At 43.3% G+C, this 18,038-nt stretch overlaps 1 long non-coding RNA gene across 4 annotated transcripts in view; it reads left to right on the top strand.

The window, feature by feature from the left end:
* Window positions 1-17,579, top strand: part of LOC137215338 (uncharacterized) — a 234,144-nt gene extending 216,565 nt beyond the window's left edge. For 2 of the 4 annotated variants that reach the window (XR_010939263.1, XR_010939262.1), the window contains 3 exons: window positions 13,906-14,205; window positions 16,657-16,769; window positions 17,351-17,579. This is a non-coding gene — a long non-coding RNA (uncharacterized lncRNA). The remainder of the gene's footprint in view (window positions 1-13,905; window positions 14,206-16,656; window positions 16,770-17,350) is intronic. The other 2 variants (XR_010939261.1, XR_010939260.1) reach the window with 1 other exon arrangement.
* Window positions 17,580-18,038: the final 459 nt, after the last annotated feature.

Below are 18,038 nucleotides of genomic sequence, written 5' to 3'. Positions count from 1 at the left end.
CCAGGGAGGCTTCTGTAATTGAACCTAGGCTGTCTGGCTTCAAGGGTCCCAGTTCTTAATCTCCATGCTGTCTTGAGCTTATACAAATGCCACCCAGCAGACTCTGCTGGAGGGACTGTGGAAGAGGAGTTCAGGTCTAGCAGACAGCACTGAGGGAGTTACTAGATTGTAGCTTCTTTCCAAAATTGCTTCGGATGAGGCTAATGCAAATGATCGGAAATAGATGGCTTAAATTGCCATTAAAATAGACACACGGGTTTAAAAGTTGAGAGCAGAGCACGTGGCCAAATGCATAATGTGTTTCCTTGAGCCTGGAAGGTTGGCCCATTGGCCTGAAATGGTGTACGGCCCGAGAACATGGAGGTTCATCTATTTCTAATTAATTGGGTTTTGTGGTGCTTTTGGAGGGTCTTTGGCCACATGACAGATGAGGAGGGAACCACCGCCAGGACCTTCTCTCTTAAGCTCCCGAAGGCAGATGTGTCTTCAGCGTTTCCAAATCTAATTATTGTTGTAACCTGAGCAAGTTACTTGCCTGCCAGTAGGGTATTTTTCTTGTTTCTAGTCCAGGATTTCATATTTGAAAATCTCTTATGAGCCTTTCTAAGCTGGGGCAAGCAATCTTGAATCAGATAAAACTGAAAGGATTCATATTCACATTCAAGGCAACAGAGGCCTGGAAAAAGTTTATCTTCCCTCTTCTTGGGCTTCATAAGTTTGTTTTCTCATTCATTCAATTATTCATAAGAAAGCATTGGCTAAATTCTGACCATTAATAATGTGACTTTGAACAAGTTACTTCCCATACATTCTCTCTAATTTTTATAACAAATTTCCAATAGATTAAAAGTGTACATAGTAGGTGAATGGAAATGATGGTTGTAGTTATTATTATCATTATTTTCAAAGCCCTATGCTAGTCAAAGGAAAAAATTAGCAACAGTTAGAAAATATAGGACAAATATGCCATCTTGTCTCTCAGCCTTGACAGACATGGATAATCATTCATTTATTCAAATGTCAAACAAATATCTCTTCAACACCTGTTGTTTACCATATACTATGTTGGGAAGTGAACATAAAAAAGTTAAATAAATACTTGGTTCCAGTTTCAAGGACTTTCCTTACAGTCTAGAGCAGTACATACCAATAGATATATAATGTACATCATATATATAATTTTGCTTTTCTAGGAATCACACTAGAAAGTAAAAAGAAACGTGCAATTAACCTGTTAATTTCATAAACTAATTAATTTTAGAAACCTGTTGTTAATGTATATTTGTTCCATTATCTCGGAACTATCATCATTTCAACATATACTCACTATAAAATGATTCATAAGATATTGCATTGTGAGTCTTCCAAATCTAGTGTATATTTTACATATATAGTACATCTCAAATCAGATGCTAAATTTCTGGAAATCCTTGATCTGTATTTAGAGTTCATAAAATTTTTTTTTTTTTTTTTTTGGCGATATGCGGGCCTCTCACTGTCGTGGCCTCTCCCGTTGCAGAGCACAGGCTCCGGACACGGAGGCTCAGCAGCTACGGCCCACGGGCCCAGCCGCTCCGCGGCATGTGGGATATTCCCGGACCGGGGCACGAACCCGCGTCCCCTGCATCGGCAGGCGGACTCTCAACCACTGCGCCACCAGGGAAGCCCAAGAGTTCATAAAATTTTTAACTTACAAAGTAGTTCACATACTCAAGTTGTTCCACACTTTCAAAATTTCCATTAAGCAAATCAGCTTTTAAATGTAAATTTATTAAAATTAAGTAAAATTTAAAATCCAGTTCCTCAGTCACACCAGCCACATTTCAAGTGCTCGATAGCCACATGTGACCAGAGGCTGCTGTTCTGGACAATGTAGGTCTAGGGAGGGCAGTGGCCATTAAATAATCATAGTTCAGTTGCAAATACGGTATTTCAAAAGAGTAGTATGTAGTGCAATGAGAATGAATAACAGAGGGATTAACACCTGCCCTGGGAGGTCGGGACACTTTCCTTGAGTAGGAAATATTTCAGCTGAGGTCTGGAGGATAAACAGGAGTTTTACAGAGGAAGGAGGTTAGGAAGAAAGATCTGTGCAAAGGCCCTGTGGCAGGAGGGATCGTGGAATTAAGAGCCAACAGAAGAAAGCAGATTTCATTTACAATAGAACCCAGCTGTAAACCGGTGCTTCCCTGCTCCTTAGGAACTAAACGTGATCAGTCCAGTCCGTTCCTTGCCCATCTCACAGAAAAGGAGATTCCCTCTTCAATAATTCTTCAAATTCCTGGGGGCTTATGGCCTAAAGGGCCATCACAGCTGTAAGACACAGCATTATATAATAGAAATGCAGCAGCCAGGAGGTGACCGGTGTGTGGCCCAACAAGCCAGTGGTAATTGGCTGCTTTCAGCTGTGAGATCTTAGGCCAATTGTTAAGTCACTTAGTGACTCAGTTTATCAGGTAAATGAGGAAAATAATTCTCATCTTGTGAAATTGCTGTGAGAAGTAAATGACATAAATAGCGCCTGGCACCTGGTAGATGCTGGAAGGTAGTTCATGACCTTCTTATAGTCCCCTTCAAGAGTCCCTGTGCATGCTCCCATTATTGTGTTTAATCTAATAGGGGAGGTAGTCAAAACCTTAATTTCCTATTAACTTTTCCGTTTGCTTCTTCAGAAAAGGGTCCATGCCTTGTGTCTATCACTGTGCCTGGCACATGGCACGTTGCCCGTGATACTTACTGAAGAGTGTTTAGCAAGAGCTATACCCATGGAGAAGAGGGAATGACAGGTGGGAAAAACTTGTGGGTGGAGGAACTGAGAAATGAAATCAAAAGCGTGAAGTTCCTTACTGTGGACCATTGCTGCTTTTCTTTGCATCTCAAACTCCACCAAAGACAGGTTTTTTTCCCCAAATGTTTTAATAGGCTGAAAGCACCTCGAAGGTAGGGACCAGACATTCTGCATCAGTACATCTTACACTTTACTATAAATCACTCAAGGGTCTTGTTAGAATGCAGATTCTCAGTGAGTGAGTCTGCTGTGGGGCCTGAGACTCTGAATTTCTAGAAGCTCCCAGGTACTGCTGATGCTGGTGGTCCCAGACCACACTTGGAGTAGGAAGGGTCTACATCTTTCCGATGTCCAAAACAGTGTGTCCAAAACAAGATCCCCCAGTATTTAATATTTATTTATTTAACTATGGATGTATGCATTTCTTATTTTTAGAAAGAGACTTTATTTTCTAGAGCAGTATTAGGTTCATAGCAGAGTTGACCAGGAAGTGCAGAGAATCCTTGAATACCCCCTGCCCCGACCCCTTGCAGTCTTCTCCATATCAACGTCCACACCAGAGTGGTACCTGTGTTACAATCAGTGAACCTACACTGACGCATCATTATCAGCCCAAGTCCATAGTTTACCTTAGGGTTCATTCTTGGTGTTGTATATTCTTTGGGTTTGGATAAATATATAATGACACGTATCCATCATTATAGTATCACACAGAAGAGTTTCACAGCAATAAAGATCTTCTATGCTCTGCCTATTCATTCCTCCCTTCCCGCAACCCCTGGCAACCACTAACCTTGTACCATCTCCATAGTTTTGCCTTTTCCATTATGTCATATAGTTGGAATCACACAGTGTGTAACCTTTCCCGACTGACTCCTTTCACTTAGTAATGTGCATTGACGTGTCCTCTGTGTCTTTTCATGGCTCGATAGCACCTTTCTTTGTAGCACTGAATAATATCCCCTTGTCTGGATGTACTACAGTTTATTTATCCATTCACGCACCGAAGGACATCTTGGTCGCTTCCAAGTTTTGGCAATTATGAATAAATCTGCAATAAACGTCAGTGTGCAGGTTTTCACGTGGATATAAGTTTTCAGCTCTTTAGGGTAAATGCCAAGGAGCATCACTGGTGTATCACATGGTAAGAGTATGTTTAGTTTTATAAGAAACTACCAAACTGTCTTCCAAAGTAGCTGTACTATTTTGCATTCCCACCCGCAGTGCATGAGCGTTCCTGTTGCTCCACGTCCTTGCCAATGTGTGGTGCTGTCAGTGTTCTGCATTTTGACATTCTAATAGATGTGTTGTGGTATATCCTTGTTTAAAAAATTTTTTTAGCATCTTTATTGGAGTATAATTGCTTTACAATGGTGTGTTAGTTTCTGTTGTATAACAAAGTGAAGCAGCTATACATATATCCCCATATCCCCTCCCTCTTGCATCTCCCTCCCACCCTCCCTATCCCACCCCTCCAGGCGGTCACAAAGCACCGAGCTCATCTCCCTGTGCTATGCGGCTGCTTCCCACTAGCCATTTACCTTACGTTTGGTAGTGTATATATGTCCATGCCTCTCTCTCACTTTGCAACAGCTTACCCTTCCCCCTCCCCGTGTCCTCAAGTCCATTCTCTAGTAGGTCTGTGTCTTTATTCCTCTCTTACCTCTAGGTTCTTCTTGACATTTTCTTTTCTTAGATTCCATATATATGTGTTAGCATACGGTATTTGTATTTCTCTTTCTGGCTTACTTCACTCTGTATGACAGACTCTAGGTCCATCCACCTCACTACAAATAACTCAATTTCGTTTCTTTTTATGGCTGAGTAATATTCCATTGTATATATGTGCCACATCTTCTTTATCCATTCATCCGATGATGGACACTTAGGTTGTTTCCATCTCCGGGCTATTGCAAATAGAGCTGCAATGAACATTTTGGTACATGACTCTTTTTGAATTATGTTTTTCTCAGGGTATATGCCCAGTAGTGGGATTGCTGGGTCATATGGTAGTTCTATATTTAGTTTTTTAAGGAACCTCCATACTGTTCTCCATAGTGGCTGTACCAATTCACATTCCCACCAGCAGTGCAAGAGTGTTCCCTTTTCTCCACACCCTCTCCAGCCTCTTCAATAAGTGGTGCTGGGAAAACTGGACAGCTACATGTAAAAGTATGAGATTAGATCACTCCCTAACACCATACACAAAAATAAGCTCAAAATGGATTAAAGACCTAAATGTAAGGCCAGAAACTATCAAACTCTTAGAGGAAAACATAGGCAGAACACTCTATGACATAAATCACAGCAAGATCCTTTTTGGCCCACCTCCTAGAGAAATGGAAATAAAAACAAAAATAAACAAATGGGACCTAATGAAGCTTCAAAGCTTTTGCACAGCAAAGGAAACCATAAACAAGACCAAAAGACAACCCTCAGAATGGGAGAAAATATTTGCAAATGAAGCAACTGACAAAGGATTAATCTCCAAAATTTATAAGCAGCTCATGCAGCTCAATAACAAAAAAACAAACAACCCAATCCAAAAATGGGCAGAAGACCTAAATAGACACTTCTCCAAAGAAGATATACAGACTGCCAACAAACACATGAAAGAATGCTCAACATCATTAATCATTAGAGAAATGCAAATCAAAACTACAATGAGATGTCATCTCACACCAGTCAGAATGGCCATCATCAAAAAATCTAGAAACAATTAATGCCGTTTTTGACTGTGAAATTTAAAAGCTACCAGCTGCATGGTCCTTGTGCTTCCAGCTCTGAATGATTTACGTCTTAATGAAAGGTCCACTAGGGGGAGAAGTTTAGTAGCGTTGGAACTCCGCCGCTCAGCCAGAAGTGGTTTTTTTTCCCCCTTGAAAAGTCGACCCTTCAATAAACAAAAGATCGCTCGCGAAATCACACACCCCTACGCGAGTTTTCCGGCGGCACCTTTACAGAAGCGTGGCGGCGCTTCCGGGAAGGGCTGATGTATCTATCCTTCGGACGCGCAGCCGAGCAGAGCGGCGTCTGGGAGCAGAAGCCCTTGCGTTTCCAAACATTGGGGCTGAGGGTGTTTATTCATGACGAGTGAACCAAACTCCCGCATTGTTTAGAATCAGGAGTTGTTCAGGAGATCGTGCTGGGCTCCCAAGGGCTTGCAGGGATGCTGCGCACCGAGCGGGGCTGTTCTCAGCACTGGTACCTGTCCAGAAAGTAGGCACATTTATTTACTCACTGTAGGCTTTTAGCTGCAAGGTATACTTTCAGTGGTGCTCCGAGTATATACCTCCTAAGAAGACATCTGTCAGAGTGCCAGAAGTTCCACCACTGATGAAAGATGTTTTAGAACCCCTGGCCCAGGAGGATCCCTTCCCCAATTCCTGCCATGGCTGTGTGCTGCATTTCTTTAGTTGCCTTTGAATGGAGTCATCTTTTTTAACGAAATAAATTTATCTTAAAAAAAAAAAGACGAATAGCTATTATAAGTGGAAAATAAGTTCCACTTCCCATTGATAGAAAGCACGTGCAAAGATAACTTCAGCAAAGACACAATGGTATTACTCAGATGGATACCGTGGCCTCCTCAAGATTTTAAGCCTGAGACCTGCTGCCTATTAAGCAAGAAGATTAGCAAGTGATAGAAAGACGTGTTAAAGATGGTTTAGGCCCCGTATGAGGTTTTTCTTTTCTTTGACAAAATAATCAAAAGGCCTGAAAGGGAACAGCTTTTCCCCGATGTGATTCAGTTATTTCATGTCTTGTCTGTGTGCAGCTAGTCTTCCTGTAATCCACCTAAAACCACGTACTCTACCACCAGCAGACCCCTCTAATACTTTGGAAAACACAACTTTATTCTTCTTTTTTTTTTTAAATTTTATTTATTTATTTTTGGCTGCGTTGGGTCCTCATTGCTGCGTGTGGTCTTTCTTTAGTTGCGATGAGCGGGGGCTACTCTTCGTTGCAGTGTGCGGGCTTCTCATTGCGGTGGCTTCTCTTGTTGCAGAGCACGGGCTCTAGGTGCGTGGGCTTCAGTAGTTGGGGCACGCGGGCTCTAGAGCGCAGGCTCAGTAGTTGTGGCACACGGGCTTAGTTGCTCCGCAGCATGTGGGATCTTCCCAGACCAGGGCTCGAACCCGTGTCCCCTGCATTGGCAGGCGGATTCTTAACCACTACGCCACCAGGGAAGCCCCTTGGAAAACACAACATTAAATCAAAGCCATGAAAGCATCACCTGCTAGAAAGATCTCCCTCTGTTGCCTAGAAGTGAGAAGCCGCTCAATTTCTTCAAGAAGAAGGAAGCTACAGATCTACCTCCAAAGCTGTCTGTGTTATTAAAGATAACTCAACAGATTGACTAGAACTGAAGAGCATCCCCACCACCTGGCTAGCAGGCTGCATTTCTTTCTTTATTTTAATGTCTCATACTAAAAATAATTGAACTCGTTTGCAGGAACTTTGACTCCTTTGTTTTCCCCACATCCCACATTCAGTTTGCTCCTATGTTGTAGGTTTTGCAATCTGTTCTCTGGTCTGTGTCTCAAGTGATGCTGCCTTAGTCTAAAGTCTCATCTGCTATCGCCTCAACTTGATAACAGTTTCCTGCGTCTGTCTCTCCATCCTTCATTCCATCATCTACATAAAAATGATCCTCCAATAACAGTGCACAGTTTTTGCTGTGATCTTCCCCTGCTTAAAGATTTCTAAGTAAAATGCCCAAGGCTACACAATTTGTTAAGTGGCAGAGCTGGGATCCAAGTTCATTTGTCCAGTTCCAAAGGCCATAAGTTTATGACCATATCAGTGTTCATTGCCAAAGACGTAAGTTAAGCAACTGAACCTTCTTCTGCAAAGAAGTAATTTGTAGGCTTTAAGAACCCAAATACATCCGACATTTCCCAAGACGAAAATGGCTATTAATTCAACCAGTCAGCATTTATTAAATAAATCTGTACCCTTTTTGTTGAAGGGATAGAAACACACTCACATTGGTTCAAATACTAGGTGATATTTATTAGTTGTACGCTGTGTATAATTGAGCCGTTTGGGAGGTGGGGCTAGCTTCTGGCCTGGCTGAATCCAGGAACCAGGTCCCTAGGACTCGGTCACTGGCTCTGTATCTCTCAGCCCTGCTTGTATCTGTGTTGCTCCTTCTTGAGCAGCTCCTCCTCTAGTGATGACAAGATGCCTGGTGAAGCTCACTGGCCCCAGGAACCTGCACAGAAAGAGACTACTCACTTCCTGGATTATACTTGCCAAGTTTTCGGCACTGAATCTCATTGGCCTAGCTTGGGTCATGTGACAATTGTGAACCAATCATTTGTGCCAGGGGAATGGTTTATGCTGATTGGCCCAACCTAGATCATGTGCCCATATCTGGAATCAGGGAGTGGAGTTAGGCTCTCTGAAACAAATGGATTTAGGCTGGAGGAGGGTAGTTTTCTGAACGGAAACTGAGATATGGTTACCAGGAAAGAATGGGGGAAAGCGGGGAATAGATACTGGGCAGGCCAAAGCAACAGGTGCTGCCACACCTCCTCCGTGCTTATGACTCGTTGTATATTGTGTGGGATGAAGAGGCATTTAAAGCATTGTCATGTTGTCAAAGAACTAGTACTCAGGTGGCAGATAAGAAGCAATAAGAGAACAAAAGGGGGCATTATCTCTATTTTATAGTTCACAATAAGCAGTTAAACCAGGTGAAATAGGAACTCAAAAAGGGGAGGGATCATCTGTGGGAATTAGGGGTAAAATCATTACTGAGACATTCTGGAGAAGAAGGGTCTTGAAGGATGGGCAGAAAAGGTAGGCAATTGCCTTAGGAAAGATATGGGCCCCCTGACCTCCCCTGGTGTCACACCTGTGAATATGTTTCATTACATGACAAGAGGGACTTTGCAGATGAAATAAGGCTAGCAGTCAATTGATAATCAGAAGTTGGGCAATTCTCAGGCACCGGGTCATCTAGAAACAGCTCACTGCATCTCTTCCCTGAAAGTTCCCCCTTAAAAGGGGTGTAGATGAGAAGGAAAGAGTGGCATCTCTGGTACTCAGGATCAGACAAAGGGTGTTTGTGTCACTTCTGGATATAAGAGGAAGGAATATGTATTTTGGATCCTGAAATATTGGGATTTCTTAGACGCTGAGAAACAGGATTGGAAGTAATTGAAACTGTGGTTTAAGTGGCCGCCAGCTTCAGAAGCATCTGGGTGTTTAATAAAAACTACAGAATCCCTTTGAATCAGAAACCAGGTGAGCTTAGAAATCTGCATTTTAAGGTAACCTTCTCAGGTTGACTTTGAGGCACACTTGACTTTGACAGTGACTGACTTGTGAGGTCAATGGAACAGAATCTTAGGAATGGAGGACTGGACAGAATATGAAGGATTTAAAATTTTGGCTTTCTGCTTCATTGCCCTTCTGTGCTTTTCCCTCAAACTTTCCCTTCCACTTATTTACTTGCCATGATATTGATCACACGTTTCCAGGTCTGCAGATGGGTTAGAGGTGGTGTGTGGCAGAGTTATTTAGAGTAGATACACGATGGTGGTTGGTGAAGAAAACATTTGAATTCTTGACTTTCCCCATCTCAAGCCCCTCTTCTGCATTTTAGAACAAGAGTTCTGAGTCTCTGGTCCATGGATAATTTTAGGGTGTTCACAGAGCTTCTGGAGACTAGGCTTCCAACTCTGTATTAGTACATTCAAGAATGTTCTGTGGAAGTCTCTATGGCTTTCTAATTATGTCAAGGTGGTTTCTGATCCCGAGAAATATCAAAAACCACCACCTCAGAGACTCGTTTTTTTCAGGGACCAAGGTCTATTCACACAGATTCTTTGGGAAGAACTTGGACACAGTTTGCTTCTAGTTCCATCTTTTAGTGCATTGGAACTCTAAAAGCCCCAGCAGCCAGCCCAACACCTTTCCTGTGTCTTGGGATTATGGAAATATGAAAGGAATTTGCTTTGCTGAGTAATTTTGAGTAACTTGAGCTGTGTATTTGGGGGAAAAGAGAAAAATCTATCAAGCAGTCCTGTGCCCTGCCCTATGGCACAGACAACGTTTCTCCAACCCACATGCCCCCCAAATTGAAATCACTGTTACCCTAAGGACAACGTGTGGTCCAGGAAGGGGTATGCCTGATTTTAGAAAGCCAGACTCATCGCTGGGGCGATCTTTAATAGAAGTCTTGCTTGAACAATGGTTTTTACCCCAGAGTGTGATCACAGCTGTTTTATTTTAGCTAATGCAGCAATTCAAGCAATTAAATCCACATTCCACTGTGGCTATTTAATTTCACGTAGTTCTCCGCGCATTGTCATGAAAGTATTCTTTGAGACTTGCAAAGTCAAAACAGAACGTAGACGTTTTTTTCTTCTAAAATAGCCACACTTGCTTCTTCAAGTTGTCTTTTCTTGGTTGATGTCTCGTAAGGATGTCAACTTTTAACCTTTAGGAGTTGAGTTCCATTGGGAGAAATGAGATTTATTATTCAGAGTCTATAGAATAAGTATCATGGCAAATCACAGTCCGGGATAAAGAGGAGGACCTGTTCCTTTTAGCAACAAAATAACTTAAATCAGGGAGTTCATGTTGAAATCTGATATTGTTATAAAATTAAATAAGATGATTATCTCCTGGTTATAACATTATATATGAATAAAAGATTTGATGTTTTTATTGTGTGACTCCCCTTTCCTTACGATTATATATTGTGTAATTATTTTATTCAATCATTCAACAAATATTCATTGAGTTGCTACTATGTGTCAGGAATGGTGAACAAGATGGACACAGTTCTTGGCCTCGTTCCATTTTTATCCTTTCTGGAAAGACCGACAAGGAGCCAGGAAATTTAGAAAATGAATACAAGAATTGGAGATTGTGGTACATGTCAAGAAGGAAATAAAAAGGGGGTGAAATAGGAATGAACTGGGAAAGGAGGTTACTTTAATTAAAAAAAAAATACAACCATAGAAGCTCCCTCTGCAGATGGTATATTTAAGCCGATGCTTAAAGGAAAGATGATTTAAAGGAAAGGTTTGTATATTTATAGGAATAGGGGAAGGGCATCACAGGCAGAGGGAATTGGTAAGGGCTTGAGATGGGAAAGAGCTTGCAGCTTGGTGTGTTTGAAGAACTACAGGGTGAGCGAAGTGGCTGGAGCACAGTGAGTGAGATGAGTGTGGAGGGAAAGTGATTATTCCTGCTCTTGCCTTGTTGAAATGTGATTACACTGTTGGGTCTGAACTTACAGTGGCATAGTCACTGCCATTTTGCTTGCCACTGCCTGGGGGTAAGGTGTGCCCTTTCCAGCAAAACTCAGGATGAGCTGTACTGAGATCATGGCGCTTGGGGTGTTATGAACTAAATGTTTGTGTCTCTCCGCACCCCCACCCATAGTCATATATTGAAGCCCAAATCTGCAACGTGATGGTATTTGGAGGCGGGACCTTTGGAAAGTAATTAGGTCATGAGAGTGGAGCCCCCATGAATGGGATTAATGCTCTTCAAAGAAGCAACAGGAGAGACATGCTGTCTCTTTCCCTCCCTCCCTCTCTCTCTCTCTCTCTGAGTCATGTGAAGACACAGTGAGATGCTGGGTGGTCTATAAACTAGGAAGAGGATCCTCACCAAGCGCCCGACCATGCTGGCACCCTGATCTCAGACTTCCAGCCTTCAGAACTGTGGGAAATAATTGTCTATTGTTTAAACCATCCAGCCTATGGTGTTCTGCTGTAGCAGCCTGAGCTGCCTAAGACGTAGGAGTGAAAAGTACTGCGGTGCTTTAACAAGGGAGCAAATTGAGTGAGTGAGTGTTTCTGCTTAGCTGTACTGAGAACAGCAACCAACCTGCAGCGTTCACAAAGTCAGAATCTAACCAGGATGCTGGGGAAATGTCTCCAGCCCTTTGAGCTAAACAGGAGCCTATACCAGGGAAATCTGACGACATTACAGGGTTTATTATTGTCATATTGATCTCCTATTTTGCCTACTCTTAAATAGAAAGAGAAATGACCTAACTTTGGCAGCCAGCCTCAAGTGTGCTAAAGGGAAGACATGAAGGGTTCCCACTCTAAGACTTGGGCTAAGGAATAAAGGGGTAGCAGGAATCAGGGAGAAGAAGGGGAGGAGAGAAAGATAATAAAGTCTGCTCAGGACTTCCCTGATGGTGCAGTGGTTGAGAATCCGCCTGCCAATGCAGGGGACAGGGGTTCGAGCCCTGGGCCGGGAAGATCCCACATGCCACGGAGCAACTAAGCCCGTGCGCCACAACTACTGTGCCTGCGCTCTAGAGCCCGTGAGCCACAACTACTGAAACTCCCGTGCCGCAACTACTGAAGCCCGTGCGCCTAGAGTCCGTGCTCCGCAACAGGAGAAGACACTGCAATGAGAAGCCCACACACTGCAAAGAAGAGTAGCCCCTGCTCGCCACGACTAGAGAAAAGCCCGTGCGCAGCAACGAAGACTCAACGCAGCCAGAAATAAATAAATAAATAAATTTATTTAAATAAATAAAGTCTGCTCAGTCAGCTTCCCTTCTCTTCTTCAAGTGAGTCGGTTATTACTTAATTTATCAAGAAGATCTAAAAATATTGGGATTGGGCTTTATCCTGCCCATTCAGTTATTTTCACAGAGCACCTACTCTGTGCGAAGTCCTGTGAGAGATAACTTTGGAGATGCTAGTGCAATTTACATACTGACTGTCGCCTCTAGGAGCTTGAAAACGTTGGGGACAGTCGCCATGTCCATGAATAAGGGCCGCGATAACTCAAAGCAGGGACACATTGTTTCTGGAGGGAGGAATCTCGAATGGTTGTATGAAGGAGGAGAAATATAAGTCAGGATTCGAATTATCGGTGGGATTTGGGTGATGGATATGAGAGCGGGAAGGAGTCTCAGGCACAGAGAACCTTGTCGTAGACAAGGCAAGTGGGACTGCATCGTAGGGCTTCGTAAGTATTGCCTGGAGAGCCTGTTACAAATGAAGGTAGGCAGGAACCATCCTGAGAAATTCTGATTAACAAGGCCAGGGTGGGGCTTAAGGATGTGAATTTTAAGGACATGTCACATGAATCTGTTGCAGAGGGTCCAAGGACCACCCCTGGAGGAATGCTGGTCTAGAGGAGAGCCGGTGAACCCCCGAGGTAGCAGTATTTGTTGAAGGGCATTCATGTAGAATAAACTTGGGAAGGTTGGTAGGAGCCATGCACACAGAAGGTCTTAAATGCTAAGTGCTTTATTTTGCCACATAGCTACCATTTTTTTTCTTGAGCAGTCACTATGAACTAGATCCTCAAAAGAACATTGTAAGAAACTTATTTTAGTCCGATGTAAGATGAAGACCCCTAACCTTAGATGAGGGTAAGTGACATGTTCGTTTCCCCAGACAGTAAGTGGCAACACTGGGAATCAAACCCAGGTGGTTCAATAGGTAATGGGTAATGGGGTCAACGTGATTAGAAATGAGATTGAGAACAATCGTTGGCTACATGATGAAACAGAAGAAATTGATGGTGGAGTGTCTCCTGAAACGGCGCAGACAAGGGTTAGGTACAAAAGACCTGCCCAGTGGAAGAGAGGGGAGATGTCGCAAGAATTCCTGGAACGTTTTGGGCGATTGTATCGCACGGGGTGGAGTGGGCCCATCGCACTTCTCAGTCACTCACGATTTCATCAAGTTGGCAGAGGCCTTGCATGGCCACTTCCGCAAACCCTGTCCCTCTGGGACTCAGAGTACGTGGGTGTTGTCAGCACTGTTGGTGATGTGCTGACCTCCAAGCCTCTCTGGCACACGGAGGAGCGGTAAATTGTTGAGATGAAGGTGTTGAAGTCAGATGTCTTGGGTTCAAATTCTGACACTCCACTTCACTGCCTGAATGACCCTGGGCTAGTTTATTTCATCTCTTTGTGCCTCCGTTTTCTCATCTGTAAAATGGAGAGGTAATATTGGCATCTTCAAGCAACGGATATGGGATTGAAATGAAATAACATATAAGAAAGGCTTAGAATCACTTCTGGCACAGAATAAACACTTACTGTATGCTAGGATTTACTCATATTGCTACTGTTTTTACTATTTTATTTTTGACTTTTATTTTTGTGTTTTCAGCTCCTAGGCATTGTGAATCTTGGACACGCCTGTTGCTAACTTGACAAGCCACAGGCTTATTTGTTCAGCACTGAGAGAAGTTTCCGTATCAAGAGCCTGCCTTTGAGGGAACGGACTGTGGACAGTGGTCAAGGAGAAATTCCTCTTCTGATTAGTTTTATTGCCCCTGTGACATCTGAGGAGTATGAAGTAGGCTGGTAATTCAATCCTAGAAGGAAATTGGAATATTAAAGAAACAGCTTATTGTTGCAATCCCATCAAACTTGCCTCTTCCAGTGGCAGTGAGAAGCTCCATGGTGGGTAAGGTTTCCTTCTTACAAAGTGAGCAACACCCTGCTAAAGGGGAGGGAGTGTCTTCTCTTCTGAATCCTTTTCCCTGGCGCTCTGTGACTGTTATGTCGGTAACTTTTATATATGATTCACATTCGTTTAATGACTGTAGGATTGATATATTTTCCCCACACTGGGCAATGAAACCAGTTATATTTGTTGACTCTCATTAGACTTCTTATTTATGTATAGAGAATTGGGGCCACTGACCACATAAATCATGGCCATCCCAAGAAGTCTGATGTAAAGAAAATAAGCTGCATTATTTAAAGAGCACCTTCGCAGCTTACAGTTCTCAGAGAAAGCTAAATGTAAGGTGGGAGCAAAAATATGCGCCTGAGACGTATATTTACAACTTGGGGAAGAAGAATCCAGGAGGGAAGAGGAAGTACAAAAACTATGGGCCCGTAGCCAAAACGGAGTTGATACATTTGAGGAACTGGGAGGCATTTGCGTGTAGTAGGCAAAGGGCAGCGGGCTGTGAGCGAGCAGAGAAACTTCAGGAACCAAGGTATATAAAGCTTGGACAGCCATGGTTTCATTTGGAATATAGTTGAAGCTGTGGAACATTTCTAAGCAAGACTGTAAGATATTATGACTTACATCTTTTAAAAATTCACTCTGGGACTTCCCTGGTGGCACAGTAGTTGAGAGTCTGCCTGCCGATGCGGGGGACGCGGGTTCGCGCCCCGGTCCGGGAAGATCCCACGTGCCGCGGAGCGGCTGGGCCCGTGAGCCATGGCCGCTGAGCCTGTGCGTCCGGAGCCTGTGCTCCGCAACGGGAGAGGCCACAACAGTGAGAGGCCCGCGTGCCGCAAAAAAAAAAAAAAAAAAAAAAAAAATCACTCTGGGGTCTGGTAGAGAATAGATTCTAGAGGACAAAAGTAGAGGCAGAAGTCGGTTAGGAGGCTATGCTGTCAGGCTGTGAGTTAGAGTAGATACTCATTAAATTGTGTAAAAATACTGCATAATTCATTCTCGTAACATGCTTGAGTTGAAGAAAACTATGGATTACTCTGAAGTTAGTTGAGAATAAGTCATTGCTACCCCTGGAGAGTTACAGACTCTTCTTGAACGTCAAGATTTCTGAAGATTAGCTTGTGGCGTCATCAGCTCTTATGCCTGTGCGTGGGTGTGGCAGCTTCTGTACACCTTGGTCTGTGCAAACGTACAGCACTGCAGGACAGAGCACACTGACGAAAGGGAGAAGCCTGGTGTCTTAAAGAAAGGAGCCTTCTGTCAGTTGAAGGCCATTTATTAAAAAAATAATTAACCCAGAGGTACAAAGAGGTACAAAGTCCAGTGGAAGAGGGGGTGGGAAACTGGAGAAATGAAAACAAGTCCTGAGGTGTCATGGTTCCCAGCAGGAGTTGAACCAGGTGCTGGGGGGGTGGGAGTGAGGACAGCAGGGCACACACTTCTTCAGGGCAGCTGGATCCATCTCCTGCGAGACTCAAGTCATGGACACGACCCACCCCAAGGGGACTACTTAGCATCAGGCGGCCTAAGCTAATTTGCAAACTCCTGACATTCTTAGAGTAATTGCAAGCCAATTTGGCCAAGGGCAAATGACTGCCAATGGTGAAGTCATTTTGCAGAATTTTCCTTGCTTACCCAAATCCTACAGCTGAAGGAAATAAGAGAAATTTAAGCAGTATATTGGACTCCCAGAGCAAAAGTCCTAAGGTAGAAAATGAACACCAACTTACAGAACCTTAGCCCTTTTCAGAAACCCATGGATTTAATGAATTCCAGCTTCTGTCCCCAGCTGACCCCAGTTTTCTTCCCTTCATTCCAGGCCTGGGGCTCTGAATTAGGTTTTTTAAAGTGTAGCTGAGCCTGCTTGTTGCCCACAGGCAAAGAAGCTCTGGTCGAAGGAGAGGAGTTATAAGGAGGTCTGTTTTAGCTCAGAATTGGGGAAAAAAATGTTTTAGTAACCATAGCTGCCCCACAGTGGACAGACTGCCTTGTGAAATAATAATAATAAGAGGTTAACATTTATTGAGCATATACTATGTGTCAGACACTAAGTGCTTCACGTGCCTTATTTTATTTGGTCCACAGCATAGCTCATTTTGCAGATGAAGAAACTATAGAAGGATGAAAGTTATGTGTCTGAGGTCACGTAATTATTCTACATCTTCTCCCTGGGGTGAGGTTGGTAAACAGAGACTGCACGTTTGAAAGAATGAATGAAGGAATGAATTTAATTAAGTTCCAGAAATAGGTTTTGAAAAGCTACTCTGTGCCAGGCATAGTGTTAGGCATTTGGGAGTAAACAAAGACCAAGATGATCTAGATGATGGCTGGAAGATCTTTCCAGACTAATAGGAACGATTTAGGAGGTACTTTAGAATTTATAAAATTAAACATTTACAAAATTCCCAAAAATGTGGTGACAGCATTTGGTTGCATTTTCAGGTGGAGATGGATTTAGGAAAGACTTCCTGCATGAAAATGGCATTTCAACTGGACATAGAAAGATCATCTGGAGGGAAGTTGGAGACAGCTTGGGGACCGAGGAGTATTCCAAAGTATGGCATTTACCTTTTATTCATGTAATTCATAAAATTCATACATTTTATTCCTGAGTGTGAGGAATTCATGAGTGCTTTTTCTAGGAGGGGGTGATCTGAAAGTACCGAGAATGATCTGCTAGCTAGAAATGAAGAGATTTGGTTAAAAGCAAGAGTGACGGTCAGAGGCCAGTTCGATGTCCAGGAGAGTGGGAACAAGACCCTGGGTAGGAGTGATACGAGTTGGAGGAGAGGGGCAGGCGGCTGGAAGAAAGCTTTTAGAGGTAGCATCAGTGAGTCGGAAGTAGGCAGACTGACAAGGAAGACGGAACCAATGATGCTTCTTAGGTTTTGAAACCGATTAACTTGGAGGATGGTGGTACCATAAGTTAGGGACAGGAGACACTTTGGGGCCCTGAAGTCTGGGAGAAAGAAAAAGGAAGGAAAATTTGATCATGGATTCACCACGAGCATGAGAAACACTTCTCTTGCTTCCCTGCTTTCCAACCATGGTGGGGGGGGGGGGTGTTGCTGATTGCTGTGTCCTAGCAGTCTGTGTAGCCAACTAGCATGTGTTAACTATACCACGTATTTCCCAGGTACCACCGATGCCATGAACAAGACAACTTCAATCCTTGCCCCCCTGGATTGCCCAAGTAACTATTAGCAGATGACAATTGCAGTAAAATCTTTGAAGGAAGGGTGTTAGCTTGAACAAGGCTTTGGCTAGGATTCTGTGAGAAATGCAGTTCCAGCTGATACCTGAATGGTAATGATGCCTGGAATACACGTTTTAACTCACATACTCTGTTTTCTTGTGATTGGAATAAAAAGCAAAAGATGTGGGCACTTGAAGCTGCTTGGACCTGCACTCCAACTTTCGATGAAATCCTCAATGCAGGCATAAAAGGTCTCATTGGTGGGAGGTGCTGACCACGTCTGTCTTCAATGTCTGCCCTTCCTTCTGTTGGCTGGACCCACTACCTTGTCAGTTGGCCTTACGTTGCCTGGGTTATTCTTAAATTAAATTCTGAAAACACGCTTCATTTTCTCCGAAGCAGTGACTTGGGGGAGACCAGAAATGATGCTGTGGTCAGAGAATGACACTGGAATGTAGGACTGAGGGCTGAGACTCTGGCTGGAGATCACTCAGCCTGCCCACAAATCTAAAAATGCACAGTTTGACTGTGACGCTGGAAAATATCTCCTCATGTGTTGGCTTCTGCCAACAGAAAAGAGAAAGCCCAAATCACGGATGGCAGCAATATTATTAATTCAGGAATCTTA

This window comes from Pseudorca crassidens, chromosome 20 (genome assembly GCF_039906515.1).
Source record: "Pseudorca crassidens isolate mPseCra1 chromosome 20, mPseCra1.hap1, whole genome shotgun sequence".
In the NCBI taxonomy this organism is placed as follows: domain Eukaryota; kingdom Metazoa; phylum Chordata; class Mammalia; order Artiodactyla; family Delphinidae; genus Pseudorca; species Pseudorca crassidens.
This window is presented reverse-complemented; position numbering and strand designations above follow the sequence as displayed.